This window comes from Rousettus aegyptiacus, unplaced genomic scaffold, assembly GCF_014176215.1.
Source record: "Rousettus aegyptiacus isolate mRouAeg1 unplaced genomic scaffold, mRouAeg1.p scaffold_m13_p_4, whole genome shotgun sequence".
In the NCBI taxonomy this organism is placed as follows: Eukaryota; Metazoa; Chordata; class Mammalia; order Chiroptera; family Pteropodidae; genus Rousettus; species Rousettus aegyptiacus.
This window is the reverse complement of record NW_023416307.1, coordinates 24,511,764-24,530,273: the sequence shown is the minus strand read 5'-3', so window position 1 is coordinate 24,530,273 and position 18,510 is coordinate 24,511,764.

The window sequence follows — 18,510 nt, the reverse complement described above, 5'->3', positions numbered from 1 at the left end:
ATATAGTTTGTGTAGGCAGACACATAATGATGATAATGGAATGAATCAAATTTAACAATTGAAATGTGTACAGGACATTATAGGAGCACTCACTGGTGTCAGAAGTAGTCCTAGAAGGTGACTGCCCAGGACTAAATTCACAGACAGGGGTTTCCACACACTAGATGCCCAAGCTAGAGGACAGCACTATACAAAGAATACTTGGGGTTTCAGGTGAGAAAAACAAGCAGTTTGTATTAAATAAACAATCAATTTGTGTGAATTTTTAATTAATTGTTTCCTCTTTGGGGAGTGACACTATATTGGAGAGAGTTCAAGTTCAAAAGTCATTAAATTCAAAATGGCTGGATATGTACCTAGAAAAAGAAAAACATATTTCAGGCTATATAAAACATGGGCCATACTGTTTTATTCGAGAGCAGTTCATACAACCTGCAGCTTTAAGACTGTGCATCACTAATTTACATTTGGATCAATCCAACCAAGGAGGAATTTGATCAATAAGAACTCATCAATGTCCACTAGGGGACTTTCATGATGAATGGTTACAAACCCATGCTGGCACAGCCTTTCCCTCAGTGCGAACGTTGATTTTATGTGTCAGTTTGATTGGCCATGGGGCACACAAATTAAATATTATTTCTGGGTATATCTGTTAGAGTGTTTCCAGATGAGATTAGCATTTGAATCAGTGGACTCAGTAGATTGACCTCCCCAGTGTAAGTGGGCATCATCCAATCTATTGAGGGCCTGAAAAGAACAAAAGGAAGTAGGAGAAATTCACCTTTTTTTTCCCCTGCCTCACAATCTGAGCTGCACACTTCATCTCATCTTCTATAGACCTCGGACTGAGATTAATACCATCAGCTCCCTTGGTTCTCAGTCACTTGAACTTGGACTAAATTATACCACTGGTTTTCCTGGGGCTCCAGCATGCAGACAAGAGATCGTGAGACTTCTGAGTCTTCATCATCGTGGAAGTCAGTTCCTCAAAAATCAATTCATCTCAATGGATTTCTCTCGATAGATGATAGACAGACAGACAGATAGAACGTACTAATTATATCTGTCTCTGTAGATATAGATAGCCTCCTTGTCTGTTTCTTTGGTGAAACTTGACCAATGCACTTAGGAAGGGCGAACGTGAACACCCACAGAGAAGGCGGCAGTGGGGAGCAGCATCGCCTGATTCTGAAGGGAAAATAAAATGACCAGGTGCATTGAGCTATCATTGCCTCCCAGCAGGCACTGGAGCTGCCAGGGCTTCCCGAACAGCACTGAGCAGTGTTCTCACTGAGGGCGGCCTGCTGAACCTCCCAGCCTGAGATGTGCTGGGAGCTGTGGGATCCCCAGTTTTCCAGGTTCACTGTTGACCTTTGTGAATAATAGTGCCCCAAATATAGCCCCTCACATCTGTGAACACGTTACCTTACATGTCAAAAGAAACTTTGCAGATAAGATTAAGTTAAGGATTCTGAGATGAGATTATCGTGGATTACCCAGTTTGGCTCAATATAATCACAATAGTCCACATTAGAGGGAGGCAGGAGGAGTCAAAATCAGAGAGAAGGTGATGTGACGTCAGAAACACAAATCAAAGTGATTAACTTTAAAGATATGGAAGGGGCCACGAAATACAGGTGGCCATAGCTGCTGCAAGAAACAAGAAAATGAATTCTCCCCACAAGGGGAGAAAGAAAGAACTAGCCCTGCTGACATCTTGAATTGTGCCCAGTGAAACTGATTTGGGACTTCTGACCTCCAGAACTGTGAAGGATAAAGTTGTGTTGTTTTAAACACTAAATTTGTGGCAATTCATTATGACAGTTATGGAAAACTAATACCAAGATCTTTAGCCCCTCTCCACATCTGACACTGCGGGGTACCTTATGCCTTAGCTCACTTAGGAACAGATAAAGCAGTGTGATGGGAGTTTCTGCGTGGGCACACGTCACGTTGGGAAGAGCGAGACATCCCCTGGGCACCTGAGATAATTGCTGAACTGGAAAACTGAAAGTCATTGATTTCCTGACTGAAGTGAGTGCTGAGAGCAGAAAGCCATATTTCAGGGGGCTAATATACAAGCAGAAGATGCAGAAACCAGACAGTAAATGAGTGTTGGGCACGGGTTCACATTGCTTGTCATGAAAGGAAACCAGTTTGTCTGTCGATAAATTCTAGAAGGAGCAAAGCATAACATAACAGAGAATGTCTTCAAGCAATAGTTTTATAGAGATGTTCCTAAAACCTCAAGAAAACCAGCATATTCTTCAGTTACAGTCCAGGGAAAACATGTTTTATAGGAGCAAAACAAATTGAGTCAGAACATATTATTCATACCAATCCAACTTGATAAAAAAAATCTAGAGAGTTAGAGCACCTGAATGAATTACCAGAAGCGATTCAAGGGAAATAGCCTCACATCTTATGAAAAGTTGGCTTTGAAAACCAATACATTAGCAGTGACTTCTAATTTTTTTTTAACAGGGAGGAATTGAACAGGCTTTATCAGTGTGGACAGGACCTGCATCTGTTTACACAACAACTAAATCTCTGGATTATAACAAGTCAGATAGATTTGAAAATCTTTTCCCAGAGTCCGTAGCTGAGGGCAGTGACTCTAGGCAGTTCAATTCTAACTGCATGTTGCTGGATTTACACTCGACTACAGATCCTGATTTGTGTTTCATGAGAAAACCAAATAATATGATATATTTGTTCTGATTAGAGAGTAATTATATTGCATATTGTACATTTATTTGTTTTAATGAAATGTTGTTAGGCAAAGTACACCACATCCATGAAGAGTTCTAACAACTCATTTCTCTGAAAAAATATAAGTGCATATTCTGACCTCCTTGGGTTCCTATCTTTAACAGTGGTGAAATCCTAGGTCCCCCTTTTACAGTGCCCCAGTACAAAGGGGGAAATGTGGGATAGAGACTCGGATTTTAAACTCCTCCCACTGGCAGCTCACAGTTCACTCTAATCCTACACTTTTCACAATGTGCAGCTGGATCTTAGCCCACAAACCCAAGTTTACAAAAAATATTTATTCTTGCTTTTATTTATTGATTGATTGATTGATTGTCATTCTTTCTGTCTACTATCTTCATTCTTTTAACTCAGCTTTATTTGTGTTTGGGGCTTCCATCCTGCTGGGCCCATGCCTCAGGTCAGGGTTCCTCCCTTCTGGTCATGCTGCGGTCCCAGAGTCACAGGCAGTGGAAAGCAGTCAGAGAAAGAGGATGGAAACATTTATCATCTCAGGCGGAGGCCCTTAGAACTTCAAAGTCTTTCCACAGTTTCCCTAACCTACCTGAGACCTGGGTGTCTGTGAAAGTGCCCCAAGCAGCTTTCTCAACTCCAAAGTCTTGCCACCCTCCCTAAGCCATGCCTGGTAATTAAGCAAACAATCAAGAAAAATAAAGCCAGTGTGTCTGGGTTTAATATTCAATTCAGATACTTGCTGACTATGAGATCAGCAAATTACATAACTCTCTCTGTCTCAATTTCTTCATCTGTAGACTGACTAGTATCTAACTCAACTAGTTAAAAGAAGTAAATACAGGCCACCCACCTAGAATAGTGTCTAGCATATCAGAATCTTACATTTTGATATTCACTAAAATGTAAGTTCCATGACAGCAAGGATCATTTATGCATTTGTTTACTGCTCTTAGAACAGTGCATGATGTACAGAGGAGTTGAACAAATGAGTGAATGAATGAATGAATGAATGAATGTTGAAAATTTCATGGTATGTTTCTTCTCTGTCACAGGACTTCCGGGCTCTCTTTTCTCATTTTGCCTCTTTCCTGTCCTGGGAAATCTCTCTCTAGTCTCAGAGAAATCTTTTTTCTTTTGGGTTCTGGCTAATATTTTATTTCTGTGCTTTCTGACCCATATCTTCCCCACTTCTCTTAAATCCTGAAAGACAGGCAGACTATGCTTGCTTTTCTCGCAGCCACATCCCTCCATGGAAGCAAAGAACAGTGATAACTACCTGCTTCAATGGAAGGAAGAAAAAGGAGGAAATACAAAAAGAAAAGCAAAGGTTAAAAATCTTAAAATAGTATTCTATCCCCCAAAATCTCTAACTTTAAAAAAAAAAAAAATCTTTCAGTTTCACATGAATGAGTCCTAGTGTTGGCAAAATTATAGCGCCTTTTTTTAGTATTCATTATATGAAATGCGCATCAAGTCCAGTCACATGTCAGCTGAATCTAATCCAGGTTTTGACTCATGGCTTCATCACCATAGTGCCTTGTTGGTCTAAACAGAGCTTCCTCCTGGCTCCTTGGCATGGGATGGGCTGGCTCTTGGGTGGCCATGTCTTTGGAGTCACATCAGTGAGCCATTCGCCTTCTCTGATAAAAGCTCTACGCTAGCTGTTAGGTACACCCACACAGCCCACACCCAGGCGTACCACATACAATTTCTAAACAGAGGTGAGGAAAGCACCATAACAGCAGTTGCCTGCCAAGTCGGACCACGTGGTCATGTTCTCCTTCTCCACCCTCCCTCCCACCTATTTCATCCTCTTCAGCTCCAGGCAGCTCAGATAGTTACCAGCATCCTATTTATTAGCCAAAGCAGTTTGGGTTTCTTTTCAAAAGACACACCCAGAATGGCTTGTTTGCTCAGATCCAGTTGCACCAGCCCTGATGCCAGCTGGAAGCATCCTCTTCTTTCACTTTCATGAAGAGCCCTAAAATCTGGACCCGGAGTTAACTGGGCTGCTTCTGGTACAGCAGCACCGGAGTCTACAATTTTCCACTAACATTGACGATGAGATTGTTAATCACTCAATTTCAAGACAGACATGAAATTAGTTTAGGGTTTTGTTTTAAGCAAGATGTGGTTTCTGATTCTTTGTGTGTCCAGGTAGGGCTGAGATTAGATTTTAGCCTAATCTTGCTGCCTAGAGCTGAAGATGGTGAACTCTCTTCCTGGCAATGACATCTCTTCCTCAGCCTAAATATTTTCCAGGGTTATATCACCCTTACATAGTAACTATTGTTCGGGATTGGAAATGACATAATACAGAGGTAATAGTTCTGGAATAAAGTTGAATATCTGCATTACAAATCAAGCAAGGCCTTGTCACTGTTGCCCTTGGGAAAGTCAGCGACCTTGTCTGGATGCAGTTTTCCATCTGTATGTTATGAGATATTTATGAAACACTTTCATATCCTACAATTACCCTTGCCTATGATAGCTCACTCATTGACTCTGCAGCAACTGCCTCTCTGCGAGGGCAGATACCATCTAGAATGGACATGGTCAGCATCCATGCCCAAAGCTGCTTCTTATTAAAATGCATAGTGATACATAGTGGTTCTACAATCTCTAAATTCTTTTAGCTTTCTTTATACAACAAAAGCAAATCTTGGAGTAGGGTGACCAACTCATCTCAATTTGCCCAGGATTTTCCTAGTTTTAGCACTGAAAGTCCCACATCCCAGAAACCCCCTCATTTGCAGGCAGATCAGGGACATTGGTCACTCTACTTATTTGAAGGTCTGGACCCACAGTTTAATTATGAACCACTGTGTAGAGATTATTTGATATAGAAGAAAAAGACAGGTAAAAATGTGAACTCTAGGAGGAGTGAGTACTCTACTCATCTACTAATAAACCAACCGAAAGAGTGACTTACGACAAAAAATAATCATTTATTTTGCTCATGAATCTGAGCATTGAAGGGGCTTAGCTAGGTGCTTCTTGCTCAGAGTGTCCCTTGAGGTTGCAGTGAGACAGTAGTTGAAATATATCATCCTGAAGTCTTAACTTGCATGTCAGCACCTGGGCTGGGCACACTTGAACAGCTAAGAGCTCAAGCTCCTCAGATCTCTCCTCCCCACTCCCACCCCACCCCAAAGCTCTCTCACACACGATCGCCCTGAATGGTGGCCTCAGGGTAGCCAGACTTCTCACACGATGGCTGAAGCCCCCAGAACAAGTCCCAAGAGAAACCGCAATAAGCAGCCTCAACTTTACTAATCTGGTTTTATGTCGATGCCACCTCGCTTCCGCCATATTCTTTCCATTAAATAAATCACAAATTTCCACCCAGGTTCAAGGGAAGTAACATAGACTCCACCTCTTGGTGAAAGAGTATCAAAGAATTCACACATATTTTAAAGCCAACATAAGGAGGAAGAAGAATACTACCCTTTCCAGCTCAGAGAATTTGCTAGAAAGAGCAGAGCGATAAGGAAAGCAATTTGTCAGATGCCTATGGATCACCGTCATACCGCCCGGAGAATAAGAACCGAGGGGCTGGTGTCGGAGAGGACAAGGATCAAGAAAAAAGCCAGGAGGAGAGAAACTGCTACCACTTGCAGCTTACAACTCTGGAAAGATGTCACCACATGGGGCATGGACAATGAAAATCTGAAACAAAGTAAAAATGGTAGCGCATCCCAGTTAGGTAGTGAGAGCACTCAGTAACCCAGAGCGTTCCAGGCTCCCACGTGGCACAGAAGAGACCTACAGGTTCCTGTCTGTCTCGTGAGGGATGTGAGAAGATGATGTTGCTACTGGCAAAGATGCCCCAGAGCACTGATGAAGAGACTCTAAAGTACCTTAAATTGGGAGCCACAGGAGCCTTCAGACCTTAGGGAGAAGGAACTGTGGCATCGGAGTAAACGGAAATCGGAGTGAGTCTGCAGGAAAGACTTCCAGGCCAGCCAAGCCCAAAGAACAGACTAAGTGTTCCCCGGAGATGGTCAGCAAAGTGCCCTTAGTCCTGTCACCTGACTGAGACAAGAGTTTTGGCTCCTCCTGTCAAAATGGAGATAGGAGAAGCTAGAGGGCTGTGGACAACTGTGTGAGACCCAAGGCCTCTCTCCTCCCTGCTACCTTGCAAATGCAATGGGGTCATCTGAAAGCAATAAACATACCATAAATGGACAGGTTTAAATTTCTGGTCACTTCTTGCAGTCTTAACTCCTATTCATGATGTCAGCACTGAGGAAAAACAGGTCAGTTATAGAGGGAGACAAAGCAATATTTCTTTTCACTCATCTAAGTTATAGTGTGAAACTTGTCCCTGAGCAATATGAAAAATAGAAAACACTCTTTTGATTACTTCACTCCCTGCGCTGCGACCACAATGCTTCTTTTGTTACCTCCGACTCGCAAGCCATTTCCTCCCTTGTGCCTCTGCACCTCTGGTTCCCTCTATCTGAAATGCTCGCTCAGCCGGCTCTTTGTACCTTTCATATCTCACCTCAGATGTTAACTTCGGTGTGAGCCCTTCATTTACTGCTTTACCAAGATGGATCTGCTCTTGTTTTTCCCAACCTCAATACCTTTTTTTTTTTCCTAATAAATGATTCCTCTCCCTACCAGCGTTCCGCCCAACCTGCTTCTCTCCAGACTCCCCTCTTCAGCAAATGGTCCTGCCCAATTGCTTACGCCAACACCTCAGTCCTGATTCCTCTCATTTGGCCTCACACCCACATCCAATCCAACCAGTCCCAACAGCAGTTCTGTCTCCAAACTGCATCCTAAATCCATTCACTTCTCTCACTCACTCTGCCACCAGCCTGCTCTAGGCCACACCCTCTTGCCTGGCCTGACTGCAGCGCTAGTCACCCTGCTTGTGCTCTTGGCTCTCTACCATTCCACGTGAAACTCAACAAAATATAAATCAGATCCTGCAGTTCCTATATTTCATCCTTCAACACCTCAGAAGTCTTTCCCTAGGCCCCCGAAGCCCTCAGGGTCTCAGGCTCTCCGTCTAACAGCACGTCTCCCACCCTATGCAGTGGTCTGCTTTTCACTCTTTGAACCTGCCAGTCGTCGTCCTGCCCCAGGGCCTGGGCATCCTATCTGTGACAATCTCCCCCAAGGTCTTAGCACAGATGGCTCCTTTTCTACATTCAGTGCTCGGCTTAAAAATTATCTTCTCGAAAAGGCCCTCCCTCTCCTCGAACTTCTTTTCTTTGCAGCGCTTAAGACTATGATGAAAATGGCACTTTGTTTGTTTATTTTTTAATTATCTAATCCTCTCTTTATAAATATACTCCCCTGGAAGTATGTACACCTCCTGGGAGCACGTCCCTATATCTCCAATTCCCAGAACCATATCTTGCTCATAGATGCTCAGAAGATATTGAACAAACAAATGAATGAATGAACAAACAGTTTTGAAATCACTTATTCTTTAAAGAAGGAGCATTTTTTCCGGTCTCTGCTTTCTGGCTTCTGCTGGAAAAGGTCACCTCTAGAGCTCCTTTCAGCCAAATGTCTGCGGTTCTTCAGTGATTGTGGTTGGCTCTGCAAGAGCACCTTTTCCCAATGAATGGTTTAAAGGGCTCTTTTAATCTTTTCCTAAAGTATGAATTCATGTCTGCCAAAATAGAGTAAAACTTCACTAGGTAAATAATACAGTTAACACTTGCCAATAAGGTAAGGCAGTGCCAAGTAAAATATAAGTCCCTCATTACAATAAACGATGGAATAAATTGCCTGTGCTCTGGGTCTATTTATATCTGGCACTTAGCTTTCTTTTGGAATCTGGTTTCTCTGGGCTGAAACCCAAATTTAAGTAAATGCAAGAAAATACAGAATCAAGACTCTATTAACTACAAATGGTTTGTTCTGTTCCTATGCTACCAGGGGTGATATTCTTTATTGTCAGCAGTAACTTGGTTTTCCATTTTTATTCATTTTTCAAGTTCTTCCTAATTTAAAAAAAAAAGAAAAGCTATGAGGATAAAAAAATACTCTTTCATTTTGGCAGGGTTCCCAGCTACATGACTGCAGCTCAGTACCTCCAAGCAAATGGGAATAGGACCCAGGACTCCAAGTTCTCTCACAAAGCATTTCTCTTTGAAGAACTATAAAGTGACTCTAAATGCTCTTTGAACATCAAAACAAGCACATTTCAAGCCAGTTCCCATGGTGCATTTTTACCATATATAAACACAGCTAGCTTCATAGGCTAAAGGCATGAAAGAATACGTTTGGGGAAAAAAAGTATAGGTTTGATTAAGAAAATCTTAACCAAAAAAAAATCTAAGATGTACATGAAAAACTGCCTTAGTCTCTTCTGCACCTTTAGGATCAGACCTGTCCTTCAAGGTCCACTTCAGAAAACATATCCTCCAATAAATATTTCCCCAGTTTTTCAGGCCACTTTAAAATCCTCTTTTTCTCATTTTCTGCTATACTTTGCTTGGAATCCGAAGCAATTTATTTGACTCAGAAATTACATGTGTTTGTATGCTCAGCTCCCAAGAGACAATGTGCCATTCACTGAACTATCATCCTCATTGCCCATAAGCCCCTAGAGGGCAAGGACACCCTCTGACTCACCTAGAATGTTTGAGAAGGCCAAAAATCACACTTTTGTTTTTATGTTCAACATCGTTATTGCATTTATTCAAATTACTAATAAAATACAGATACTTCTCAGTTATTTACAAGCACTTTTACTAACTATTTATTTGTTTTATTTTGAAATATTTATAGTACCCTTCATCCAGCTTCCCCCAATGGTGACATCTTATATACAATATCAAAACAGAAAATGTACATTGCTACAAATTACAGACTAAAGGGTCTGTAACTAAATTACAGACCTTGTTTGATTTCTCACCAATTTTTACAGGGCACTAATTTGTATGTGTGTGTGAGTTTCTACACAGTATGGGTTTCTACACAGTAAATGCATATGCAATCTCATGTATATATTTATGTAGCCACCACCATGATCAAGATACAGAACTGTATCATCATCACAAAGGAATCCTCCCACTCTTTCCATTTATATTCACATCCCCTCCAAACACTAGTCTCTGCCTCACTGAAACCACTAATCTGTTCACCATCTCTGTTTCCATCATTTTGAGAATGTTATGTAAATAGAATTATAAAGCATGTAAAACTTTTGAATGACATCACAGGCACGGCAGCCTGAGAGGTCCCCCTGGTCTCTCCCCTTGAAGTTACAACAAGTTGAACAGCTATAATTCAACAAAGGATTCCCTGCTTAACACACAAACACATCTGAGAGATCCACGTATCAAAACATCTGAAGGTGGGCAAATTTGAGTGAATAGGGAAGGAAGGAAGAGAGAAGAAGAGAAGAGATGAGTGCCATGGACACAGTCTGAGCTCACTGTGGGTCTCAGGAGAGGAGGGGAATCAGATTGCGGTGTGCACTCCCTATACCCTGGAGCACTCCTGCCTCAGTGGTCAGCACATACTGTGGCTGGGCCCAGTCACAGGGCAGAGATGGAACATGAAAGCATGGTAGCTGTGGACCAGCAGCTGCCATTGCCAGACTGAAAACAAAGCCAGGGCGCCTGGCCGCCGCCCTTCACCCTCCTAGAGGTCACCTAGCCTCACCTTCCCAGAGCTAGGAGCAGAATCAGCGAGTGTCAGGTAACAGAGCACAATACATGCAGCCCAGAAAACTGGAGAGAGTTCCTGAGCGAGAGACTCCTGCTGTGGCTAATCCCAGGGATAGAGGTCGAGATACAGAGGCAAGAGGTCTGAAAGTCACAATTTCTGGGAGGAGAACAAAGTCACAAATGCAGAAGCAGCCTCTCCCAGCCCACTCCACCCCCAACCATCGCAGGTGATCCCAGCAGTGGTACCTGGGATTACTTGGGCAGTGCAGAACTGGTTGCAAAGAGCAGCACTGGGATTTTGCGGGCTCAGAACCTCATCTCCCACCACATTCCCCTACGGGGGTGGTGCCCTAAGACCAAAGAGACCTGGTCACAGAGGAACGCTCACCTTCCCAGGAAATACAGGGCATTTCCCACCACCCTCAGAGATCTCAGATGCTGGAGCAGGGCAAGAGAAAAGAAAACTCTCGTGTTCCAATGGCACCTACTGGAAAACAAAAGAAAGATGTCTTCTTATCAACCTGCTTGGTAGAGGTATCATTCTTATTGGAAAAAAAAAATAATCTCCAGAAATGTCTAGGCAGAGAAATAAGCCATCAAATACAGTGACTAGCCAAGATAAAAGGGCAGCTCAGAGAGAAAATAAAAAAAAAATCACCAGAAAATAAACTTAAAGACATAATATATATATATGATTTAAATAACAGAGAATTCAAGATTGTAGCTCTGAGAAAACTTAAAGAGATACAAGAAAATTTAGGCAGTTTAATGAACTCAGAAATAAAATCAATTTAAAAAAAGGAGTACGTTACCAAAGAGATTGAAACTTAAAAAAAAAAGAAAAAGAAAAATTCTGGAGCTGAAGAACTCAATAAAAGAGAGGAAGAATAAACTACAAGCTTAGGAAATAGAGCTGACCAGATGGACAAAAGAATTAGTGATATCTAAGATAGAAATCTAGAAACGACACAGACGGAAGAAGAGAGAGACTTGAAAAAGAAAAAAAAATGAAAGAACTCTATGAGAACTATCTGACTCCATCAGAGAGAGCAATATAAGATTAATGGGTATACCAGAAGTAAGAGGGAGAGAGGGAGAGAGAGGGAGAGGGAGAGGGAGGGGGGAGAGAAAGAGAGAGGGGGGGGAGAGAAAGAGAGAGAGAGAGAGAGAGAGAGAAGGGAACAGGGAGCCTATTCAAAGAAATAGTAGACAAGAACTTCCCAAACATATGGAAAGAACTGAATCCTCGAATCGAAGAGGCAAACAGAACACCTAATTATGTCAATCTAAAAAAGACTTCTCCAAGGCATATTATATGAAAACTGTCAAAAATGAATGGCAAAGAAAAATTTCTCTAGGCAGCTAGAGAAAAGAAGATGGTAACTTATAAAGGAAATCTCATTAGATTATTATTGGATTTTTAAGCAGAAATCCTATGAGCCAGGATGGAGTAGAATTAAATACTGAAACTATTTGAAGAGAGAAATTATCAGCCAAGAATAATATACTCAGCACAGTTATCTTTTAGATATAAAGGAGAAATAAAAACTTTTCCAGACATACAGAAGCCGAGGGAATTTACCACCACAAGACCTGCATTATAGGAAATACTGAAGTCAGTTATTCTACCTGAATTAAAAATATAAAAGTATATAAAACTATGAGTAAGATGACTAACAGAGAGAAGTAGGAAACTGCAACCCTTATTCGGAATAAGGTATTATGCACTTAAAGAGGTAAAAACTTTTTTAAAAAGGAAGAAGAAGACAATAGCTACTGCAACTTGGAAATAAACTCACAGCATAAATAGAAAGAGTCTGTGACAACAAAAGCATAAAGGGGGAGAGGATAAAGTTCTTAATTTGCAAATAGAAATGGAGATAAGATGCATTCAGAAAAAAAAGCACTATTGTAGACATGAAATTTTTTTTTGCATAAACCTGATGGTAACTACACCAAAAAAAAAAAAAAAAAAAATCTAGAACTGAGATGCATAACATAAAAAAAAAAAGAGAGACTAGAAGGAAAAAGTCATAGAATACCAAACTATACAGACAGAAACAAGAGAAAAGAAATGGATCTTGAGAGTACTATGCTAAGCAAAATAAGTCAGATGGAAAAGGACAAAAACCATATGATTTTACTCATACATGGAATATAATACAAAAAAGTAACAGATGAACAAAAAAAAAACTTAAAAGACAACAAAATGGTGGTTACCAAAGGAGATGGGGCGGGGGAAGGGTAAAATGGGTAAAGGGGATCAAATATATGGTAATAAATGGAATTAAACTTTGGGTGGTGAGCACACGCTAGAGTATATAGATATCAAATTATAATGTTACCTCCATTTTTTAAAATTGTATGCAGGATTGAAGTGGGAAAAGGAGACTTTTTAATCTTCCTATTCCTCTGTAGAGTAAGAGTGTGAATTACTAGCTTATCGAAATATTTAAATTTTTACAGCTTTATTTAATTCTAGGTTTTACACTTCTGAAAAAGCTCCTGGCAGGCATTTCAAAGACACCAATAAACTGTCACCAAGAGCTGTATGGGGGCTAGAACATTCAGGAAGCTATGGAACACTTGAGCCTCCCACTTACAAAAGGTGGGGCCTATAATTGAGTTTCTTCACCAGTCACATCAGAGGTTAATTGAATTGTATGGTCCCACCTTATGCCTGTGCTTGACAAACTGAAGAGCACAGTTGTTTTGTCAAACCTACAATTTGCTGACTGTGGATCTGATTTGAGGATTGATTTATACTGCTTTGGCCTTCTCTCAAATGCTTACGGTGAGATGATAAAGTGAATCTGCTCATGTCGAAACCCTGCTTAAAATCTTGCATTAACCTGAGAATAAAGTCCAACATCCCAGCATGTCATAACAGGCTCCTCAGCTCTCCAGGTTCCTCTGGCCCCTTCTCCTCTAACCCTGAGTCTCAGTCTCCTATCAAAATATTTGCACTTTCAATACTTTGCCATGTTCTCATTTGGCCCAGTGCCTTTATATATGCTGTCACCCTTCAAGTTTGGCCTGGAAAATTCTCTGTGACTCTTCACAGTCAGATTAGAGATCTTCTCATGTCTCATCCTTCCATGGCAAATTCCATCTGTGTTGCAATTCTCTGTTGACTTGTTTTTCTCCCTCATGAGACTAAAGATAGATTGTGCCAGGTGTTTAGTAGGTGCTCAACAAATATTTCTTAAACAAATACACTTATTAATTCATTCTTATGAGAGATATTTCTTTAACAACTATGTAAGCCAGACATTTTTTTCTAGGTGGGACTATTGCATCTCACAAAACAGGCAAAGTCCCTGCCTTCTTGGAGCTTATATTACAATAAGGAAAGGAGACGGACAATAAATAAACAAATGAATAAATATATAATTTATATATTTATAGAGTGTCAAGTGGTGATAAAGTATATAAAAAAAATTCAAATCAGAGTGAATGAATGAACAAATGAATGAAGAACTCAGCTAGAAATCAGGCAGTTCAGACCACTGCCACAGCAGCCATTTGTATTGCTATAAATTCAAACTTGAAATTACATGGATTTATTTCTTAATTTGTATACATCTATAAATATTTGTTAATTGTCTTTTGGATGCCAGCCATTCCTCTAGGTTTAGAATACAGCAGGGAACAGACAATTTTTATTAGGAATTTTTATTCCTGTCCTTGTGTAGCTTACGTGGGAGTGTTAGCAAGTAAATATATATCTGAGGCTGATAGTGCTTTGAGGAAAATAAAGCAAAGAAAAAAACTAAGAAATTCTTGAGCATCTGTGGGAGGTGGGGATAAATGGTATTTTAAATAATCAGTGAAGAACTCACAAAGAAAGTGGCATCAGAGGGCAGAACTGAAGGAGGTGAGGGGCGAGCCTAGTGGGTATCGGCAAGATTAGCAGTCCAGATGAGAACAGAAACAGAAAGTGCAAAGATCCTGAGGCAGGGGTAAGGTCTCTAAACCTGAAACCTGCTCCTAATATGTAGTAGAGGTGCAAGTCCTAGCTGAGAGTTAACTAGACTGAGAGCCAGACAGACGGGGGTATGAGAATCAAACACCACTCACTGGTTACATGGCTTTACCCAAGTTTTAAAATCTTGCATTAACCTGAGAATAAAGTCTAACATCCCAGCATGTCATAACAGGCTCCTCAGCTCTCCAGGTTCCTCTGGCCCCTTCTCCTCTAACCCTGAGTCTCAGTCTCCTATCAAAATATTTGCACTTTCAAAACTTTACCATGTTCTCATTTGGCCCAGTGCCTTTATATATGCTGTCACCCTTCAAGTATGGCTGGGGTAATTCCACCTGGAAAATTCTCTGTGACCTTTCCATGGAAAATTTCATCTGTGTTGCAATTCCCTGCTGACTTCTCTCCTCAAGTATCCATTTCCTCATTTGTACAATTAACGACTGTCTAAAAGTGGCCATGCTACTCCAGCAAGATGATGGACTCTATAAACTATGCTCTATAAACTGTAAAGTATTACAAATGTCAGTTTTAACTCTCTTCTCATATACCTTGTCTTCTAAGAATGTCAAGAATGTTTAGATAATTTAATAATCTAGTTATAATGATCTAGTTATGACAAAGCAGCACTTGCTACATCTAAATGCAACATGAAGTTATAAAATTTTCGGCTTCTTGTTTTATGTTTACATTATGCAGCTACTTATACAATGTGACACATTTAACGTGTTTTTAATCTCAGCATTTCTTGAAAGAGCTATCATTTCTGATCACTCATAGTATCTAGACTGCCTATATCATTCAAGTTAAATATTTTTAAGACTTATATTTAGGTTTGTTGTTGTAATATACATCTATCTTTTGCCAAACGGACTTTGATTCCTGATTCTAAACATTAATCTCATTATCTTGATCACAATTTTATGATTTAAAATTAAATCCAGCTATTTATTCCTTAAGTGCTATATGGAAAAGAGTCACCACCATTTTTAACTTAGATAAACATAGTACAAAGGAGATTAAGGTTCAAGGAGGCCGGAGTCTGAGCCTCCTGGATGTCTGGGATGGGCCTGACAGAGAAACCTGTCAGTGGGGAGAGTCTGATCTAATGGGACAGTTACTGGAAAGGTGATTTAACTTTTCATTATGATTCCTCATTGGAGTTTTATACTATATATTATTAATATATTATATGTATTACAAGATAGTTACATATGCAAAGCTACATTTGCATATGTTATGAATAATATGAAGGATTTTTAAGTGTAATTTTGTATTACATGAGTCCTTCAGAAAACAACACAAACATAAAAAGACAGTTCACAAGATAAGGCAGCATGGCGTGAGTGGCAGATGAGTAGCACAGACAATAGAGGGTGAGGAAACTTCAGGGAGGGAGGGTAGCCTACTAAACGGAACAATCAGGAGAGGCTTTGCACATGGGTTGGGACTTGAATTAAGGGCATATGATTCAGAGATGGAAGAAGAGGAGAAAAACACTTCCAGGAAGACATGACAAAGGCCCAGAGATAGCACCCAGGGAGGATGTTTGAGAGACACAGGACAAACACAGTGCAGCTGGAACTGAGGGCGGATCTGAAGTTCCGGCTTTATGCAGGAATGCATTCAGAATAGAGGGTGGGGAGCAAAGCTGACTAGGAGAACACGACGAAGGTCTTGAATGATTTGATCACTGATACTCACATATATGATTGGTGGGTTAGTACATTGATAAAACTTTCTAGGGGTCCATCCAGCAATATTTCTCAAAATGTATATACCCTTTGATTTATAAATCTTACTTCTAGAAATTTATTTTAAAAGTATAATCAGAGAAGATCTTAAAGATTTTTGTAAAAGGGCGTTTACCGTATTACTAGAAAAATAAAACTGGCCCATATACCAAATTGGTAATTAAAAATAGCACCTCCACATATAGAATTCAATGAAACCATAAAAGTATATTTTTCAGGATTACTATGGAGATAGATAATATAAACATGAAATGAAAACAGCAAATCCCAGAAACTCTTACATAATCAATGGGAGAAAAACGAATTAATTTTGTACGAATGGGAGCCCCACAAAAAATATGAGACTCACAAAAATGACCAAAGCAGGCAGATTTTATACCTGCCTGACAACAAAACAATATATTTGTGAAGAAGTGACAAGATAAAAGGGTTTAGGCTTGGGGCAGTAAATTATCAAATAAGTAACAAGATTTGTTTATACGACATCTTAAATTGCCTATTTCTGGTGATAAGGATGCCTTCTACCCACCTGGTATAGGGAAGGCGCACTTCACATGGGAGATTTTTTTCTTGCTTTCAGGAGGGGCAAAGGAGGGTCAGAGCATATTTCTTATATTGGCTGTTTCTTAAGTAACTTTAATTCAAAATAATCAATATGCCAACGTGGCATATTTGTGGGTGGCATATTCTGCTGTCTTTCCATTTCCATTTTTTTAAAGGTTATATAAGACAGGCAAGTAATACACCAAGATGTTAACTCTGGTTAATGGATGATTTTTTTCCCCCCAAAACAATCAATACTCACCTGTTTTGTGCTCCATGCCCTCAGGACTAATCTGATAAATTGATAATGTGGTGGAAGACACAGTGCGGTGTAACTGGATGGCTGTCTCTCCCATGGAAGACAATTCTCTTACAACAGACCTCTCCTGACCCCAATGCCTGAAGCCAAAGGCACTGTGAAAAGCAACAAGTGCAGATCTTTTAAAAGGAACTAAGTTTTCAGTTTCTCAAATCACACCAGGTGAGAACAGGAATTTTAGTTAGTATTTACTTGGGTGCCAGGCATTGTACTTGTCATAAATGGTTTCATTTAAAGCCCCAATAGTCCTATAAGTTAGGTACCAGTATTATTCTCATATTACATGTGGAGAAACTGAGGCACAGAGAGGTTAGATAACTTCCTCAAGGGTACAAGACTACCAAAAGGTGGAGCCAGGATCCAAATGTAGACGATGACAAAGTCCACATTGACTACTATCCTCTCCCATTCATTTTAATATAAGACAAAAGAAAAATTTCATCTTATGCATTTCCTCATGCTAGGACCACCTGCTGAAATGTCCTTGGTGGAAAGTTAGGCAGAATACGATCTAATAGGAAAATTTTGGATGGGGCCTGTGAGAGTCGTCTGTCACTGCGTTTGGCACTTACTAGCTTTGTAACGTTGGAGAAGCCATAACCTGCCCCTAGCCTTGACTTTCTCATGCACTAAAAGGAAATCATATTACCTGACCTGCAGGTCTCCAGGATGGCTGTGAAGATCAAAGGGGATGAAACACATGAAAGTCTTGTGACAACTGTCAAGTGCCATACAAGTAAAGGGTATTATTAGTCGTAATACTAGTATGGAACTCGAAGTGGTGAGATCAGACACCAGATTGTCCTGAGAAACTCCCCAAGGGTCATTCTCAAGGAGTATGTCATATGGCCCCACACACATTTGCTCCAGCTGTGGGCCTGACAGTAGCGATATGCTGTTTGGAACCAGGCACCTGATTTGCACCACAGTGTAATGTACCCCATGGAAACTTCTACCTGTAAGCAATGGACACTTAGGTGAGCTAACGAACGGCTTTCACACAACCCAAACCCTGGCCTGGAAAGCCATTCAGAGAACTTACCCTGATATTCTGACTGTAAGGTCTTTTTGATTCATGAGACACACAGAACATAATAGGCAAATAACGATGGTGCCCACCACATACCAGGCACTGCCTGTGCGAGGCCCCTCATCGACATCTCCCCTAAGCCTCACGGCACACCTGCTGTTATCTCCATTTACAGTTAAAAAACCGAGGCTAAAAAAAGGGAGGTTGAAGCACTGACCCACCAGACAACTAAGGGATAAAGAGAAAGTTAAGGTTTGATGATATAATTTTACTCCTTCGTTTTTATTCCAATAAAGTTACCTAAACTCTTATTTGGTTTAGTCCTTTCACAATGAAAATAGTTAATGTCATATTATTTCCTTTGTTTCTATTGACATGTTAGATCAGTAAAACTGACAGTAAAACTGATTCAAAATGTTTTATTATACTATCATTATTTTGAAACCAATGTGTATGACTGCCAGACTCTTATGAAAATCATGTGAATTTAATATGAAATAGTTTTGTCTAAT